The sequence below is a fragment of the Pseudorasbora parva genome, chromosome 23, assembly GCF_024679245.1.
Source record: "Pseudorasbora parva isolate DD20220531a chromosome 23, ASM2467924v1, whole genome shotgun sequence".
Classification (NCBI taxonomy): domain Eukaryota; kingdom Metazoa; phylum Chordata; class Actinopteri; order Cypriniformes; family Gobionidae; genus Pseudorasbora; species Pseudorasbora parva.
Window position 1 is genome coordinate 24178003 of NC_090194.1, and position 5649 is coordinate 24183651.

Here is a 5649-nt window from a genome sequence, read left to right on the forward strand (position 1 = left end):
CGAGCAAACCCTGGTCACATTTTGATCCTAGTCCTGCCTTTAATCCCATCACTTTTTCGTTTCCTCTTATTGCTTTCCTCCAACAAAACCTTTTCTTTGTTATTTGTCTGTGCTGCTTTCGGACATGACTATATTATCCGACGAACAAAGTTGTGCTCGCACGTCCGAATGTAAGGAAGTGTGTGTGTTGGTGGAAGTGACGTATATGCCGTAAAGCAGTCGAATTTTGTAGTTCTTTTTGTTCTCGGGTTACTACCCGAAACCCGAAGTTTAAAAGTACGATTAAAAACGATACAGACCCCATCAGGCTATGGCAGACGTGTCATTCAACCTATTGTAAGTCGATTTATCATCACAAGAGTCTTAAAAAATATATTATGAAGGTTGAAAAGTTACCTAGTGCTGCTTTAAAGAATTTGTGTCTTTAATATAAATAGCAAATTAATAATCATTGTACAAACATTACTCACATGAAGGTGTGCTTGAAAATCTCTCAGGTCTTTTCCTTTTAATCAGTTCATCATCCTCGTCATCTACGAAAAATAAATATATTTTTATATTTTGAAATATATATATAAAAAAAAACAACAACAGCAGGCTTTTCATAATGACTACACTCTAGTCTCGTCAAGTTATTAAACTCACCATCATCAACATCTCTGTATCGTGTGGGTTTACAGATAAGTCTTCGAGCTGGCTCATTTTCACTCTCCAAATTTGATGAAAACATGGCAGGGCCGGCCCGTGGCATAGGCGGAATAGGCAAATGCTAGGGGCGCCACTCCTCCATAGGGGCGCCAAAATGAGTGATTTTTCCGGTTTTATTACTGCTACTTTTTATTAATATTAATTCGAAATATTACCAAAAAATTTTTTTTTTAAAATAAATCCCCAGACTCTTCCCAGACCACCGCATCAATCTCCTCCTGCCCAGCGAGTGCTTTAGGCCGGAGACACACTGCAAGCGTGGCGTTTCTGCTGCGTGTCAGCCGCGGGGCGGCTGCCTGGCATTTTCTCTGTCTTTGCACACCAGAAGCGTGTCTGACGCGGCGCTGCTGCTGCTGGGAAGCCCTATACTTCATGTTAAATATAAATATATTGCCTATTGATACAGCAAAGACAACGTCGGCAGTAGCCTATTGACCATACATATCTATGGTATTGACGGCAAAATAAGCTACAGAATATTTCGTTCTGTATTGACAGGTTTAATATTTCAAAATCAATAGTTATGTTGTTTTTTATTATTACAAGTAGGCCTATATCTGCATTTATGTTAACCTAAAGACTTTCAAACATGAAAATGTCATTTATTAATATGTATTCGTGTCAAAATGGCATATAAACATCTTTTCCTATGCTGTTTTGCCTAGAAACGCTTCCAACACGCTCGCGTGTCGCGTGAAAAATAGGCGTCTCTTCTATTTGAAGCATGCACGCGTTTTCCGCGCGGCTCGGACCGCTCACGCGTGGCTGACGCAGGCAGTATGCAAGCGCTAACCGGTTAACATGGGAGCCGAAATAAAAACTGACACGCCACGCAGCCGAGACGCTCACGACACGCTTGCAGTGTGTCTCCGGCCTTAGTGTGTCCAATATTGAACACGCGATCAGTTTAACGTTGAGAATGTGTTGTCGCGTCGCCTCTCGCGCATCTAACACACAGGAATGTGCTTGTTTCAATAATAACCAACTGCAGAACCGCAGAACCCATATACGTCACTCACAACGCTCTGAGGACAACAGCGCCATGCCACAGTCTCATGCCGGAAGTGGGCGGAGTTCACGAAAACTAAACAATCGGCACGGCGGAAGAAGAGGACACGGTAAACAGCTGTTTTGTGTTGTGGTTTTAATCTATCAAGTTTATTTGTGTTGTGTATTTGATTCATCGTTGTTGTATTAACACTTTATACAGAACGTGGCTCTATTTTTTTCTAATGTGCTCTGCTTTACGATGTCTATCGCGTCTGTTGATATGGTCTTGGTTTAAGTAACATAATTGTTTGTGATTTTATTTTGTTGTTGGCGCCGTATTTTTTATTTGCTTTTATCTGATACTGACCAGTGTTTTATGTGTTTTTCCCACTAATTTATTGAGGCATTACGATTTGGAGAGGATCAGCTTTACTTCATGTATATCAATGCAAGACATTCTGCAACAGTTTCTACTGCCCAGTGTTTTAAACTGACCAGATGGCACAGTACACCTTCAAATTCACTTCAAAAAGTAGCTGTCCATGGAGGTATGAAGGTTTGGAGTTATTTGTTTATACACAGTAGCAAGAAATAGTAATTATTTGTTGTCCCTTTTGAATTAGTTGGTTATAAAGTTTCAAGTGTATATAGTGCTTAAGCTAACAAAATGCAAACACTATTTCATGTGTTTGACTGTGTCCCATTAAAATTAAATTAAGTACACAACCAAGCATTATATATATCTGTTTGATTTTGTTGCAGTAAATTGACAATCAGAATGTCACCCAGGATAATGGAAGCTGATCAAAAACAAGGTTAGTTTTAAAAGGCTCTAATAAAGACATAAGCTACTTATACAGATAGTGTGTTGTTATATGTCACATTTTCCAGGAATGTTTTTCTATTCTATAATGTTCGATTGTTTTAGACTGTTCCACAAGAGTTGGATGGCTCTATTGACAGTAGGATCGTCATGTTAATGGTAAGAAAAAGAAGGAAAAGGTAATTTTTTTAAAAAATACAAGCTTCCCTTCATTAGGATAAAAAACATTAGGGTTTTTCACACTTGAAATAGTAAACTCCGGGTATACAGAATCTTGGGTTATCTTGCTTCATGTTTCACACTGATCATCATTTACCTGAGATGAACAATTAATCCTGGGTATTCATACACTGCCGTTCCACGCTGTACTTTAATAAACCATGGGATAACATATGTGCAGTATCGGGTCACTGACAGACACTGCACTGCACACAAGATGTTTTCATAAATGCTCAAGCTTTGCATGTCCTTGTATTACAAGTTTATCCTGAATGGACATTTCAGACTATACATTAATTTAAATGGTCTCTTCTTCGCTGCAATTGCGTTTTCTGTTTGCATTTGATGTTTTTCCTCTTCAATGCTGACTTTATTATTTATATAGAGTGCACAGTGTTTCAGTGACTGTCCAAAGCACGTAAATATAAAAGTGTGAAATGTTACTTTACCCGAGGTTAAAAGTGTGTTTAGAATGACGATAAGCTCAGTGTGAGAAGCCCTATGAAGTGCTTGCCTTTGATTTCTGTATACATTTTGAACTGAAAATGGTTAATTAATTTGATTGTGACAGGGTATCATTTATGTCAGAAATTTAGACATGAGAAACTGAATTTCACAACTTTATTATACATGCTACATCCTGACTTCAACACACGGTATTGTTAAAACACTTCCAACATTTCATCCTATTTGTTTGTCTCATGAAGGAGCCACGGATCACAGAAGACCTCTGCACTGCAGTGTAAAGACTGTGGAACAACCAAAAGTTTTCAACAGTTTAGTGGAAGAGCCCTGATTTCTGAAATTTGAAAGTGGAAGACTAGGAAAAAGCCCTTCAACTTTCACAGGCTGAATGGTTGACCGACAGCTGGCCAAAGAGACAGTTGTCAATGTTTATAGAGGTTACATCTATTTTAGATTTAATTTGTCATGTACCTGCTGTGCAATTACTTTCAACTTAGCTCAATTTATTCCCCTTGGTCTGATTGTGTATTTTCTAAAGCAAACCCAAGCTAGTATATGATGCCTTTGCTACTTAAGGGGATTTTTAAGGAACATTTTATAAAATTAAACAATTTCTGTGTGTTTTGGGGTTTGTTTGATTAATCTGAATCATGCATAACAGTGTAGAATTGTGTAATATATATTATGTACTATGAAAAAAGGTTTATTCTGAGATGCTTGAGTAAAAAACAAATATATTGTGTCATAAAAATAAATGTTCAAATGCTCAATCTTTGTTTTCATTTTTTGTGTGTTAAGATTTGTGTTCAGTTAATCTAATATAATATTTAAGACATAATATAAATAAATAAAAAATAATAGCAACTTTTTACTTTAAAAACGTTAAAAAATTTTTTATAAATACATTTTTAACGTAAATTATTTTATGTTGTATTAATATCCAGTATTGTTTATTTTAAAACATATTTATATGATTTAACTATGAGTGAGTATATCTATCTATCATCTCTCTATCTATCTTAAATTAGAACTTATTAATTAAATACTTGACATTATTAACATCGTTTAAAATTTGGGCTTGAAACGCTCCAAATAGAGCAATGTATGCGAAGATAAATCAGCTCCGCCCACTTCCGGCATGAGACTGTGGCATGGCGCTGTTGTCCTCTGAGCGTTGTGAGTGACGTATATGGGTTCTGCAGTTAGACCTGTCTCGCTTGTTTGCTCGCGCCAGTGAAAGTTGTCTAATTATTTATGACGGATGGCCAATGTGTCAAAAAGACCGAAGCCCTCTGATACAGGAAAGATATATATATATATATATATATATATATATATATATATATATATATATATATATATAGCCTAATGTTTACTCAGTTGTGCAATTGTAAGGGGATATGGCATTTTTAAAATGTATTTTCTGAAATTAGTAATGATATTTATAGGGCCGGGACTTTAACGCGTTAATTAAGATTAATTAACTACGGGACTTTAACGCGTTAATTAATTACGCAAAAAAAAAAAAAAAAATTAATCGCACTTATTTTTGCCCCGCGGAACGTTTTTCAATGAATGAGTTTTGACGGACCGATTATACTGGAACACCAACTAGCGCTCATGAGCATGAGTCACGACAACAACCATGAAAACAACAAACCATAGTGAACATGAACGAAGAAGCTGATGAGACCGCTTTGCTTGGCCCCGTGGATGGGAAATTTAGTTTTAAAAAACGAAATGATGGAAGCGTCGACAAGAGCATGGTTGTGTGCAAGCTATACAACAGGGGTATCCAAAGTCGGTCCTGGAGGGCCACTGACGTCCTGCAGATTTTAGCTCCAGCTTGCCTCAATACACTGCTAAAGTTTCTAGTATGCCTAATAAGACCTTAATGAGCTGGTACAGGTGTGTTTAATTGGGGTTAGAGCTAAACTCAGCAGAACAGTGGCCCTCCAGGAGCCGGATTGGACACCCCTGCTATACAACAATGAATTAGCGTATCACCGCAGCACATCGAGCCTCAAATATCACAAATATGCTTTTGCTACACTTAATGGCAAACATTGCACTGGTCTGCTGGACTGAAATAAATAAACAATATTTTGTTGATTAAGCTTATGTATTCAGTCATTATTCAATGGTATACTAAAAATACATGTAAAAAATTACTTCTCATTGTTCTCAGGTAAAATATTTATATGCGATTAAAATGCGATTAATTTCGATTAATTAATTACAAAGCCTCTAATTAATTAGATTAATTTTTTTAATCGAGTCCCGGCCCTAGATATTTATATACAGGTTTATCTAAAAAAAATAATAATAAAATGCACACTAAATATAAAAATTTCTTAAAAAGTTTAAATCATGGTGAAAACATGAGCATGCATAGTTTAGAGGAGGATATACGTATACACACATTTTTGTATATGTGTGTGTGT

At 36.4% G+C, this 5649-nt stretch overlaps 1 long non-coding RNA gene across 1 annotated transcript; it reads left to right on the forward strand.

The window, feature by feature from the left end:
• The first annotated feature begins 2459 nt into the window (after window positions 1-2459).
• Window positions 2460-3914, forward strand: LOC137062004 (uncharacterized). Its single transcript, XR_010901191.1, has 3 exons — window positions 2460-2513; window positions 2627-2680; window positions 3448-3914. It is a non-coding gene; the product is annotated as an uncharacterized lncRNA (long non-coding RNA).
• The last annotated feature ends 1735 nt before the right edge of the window (window positions 3915-5649 follow it).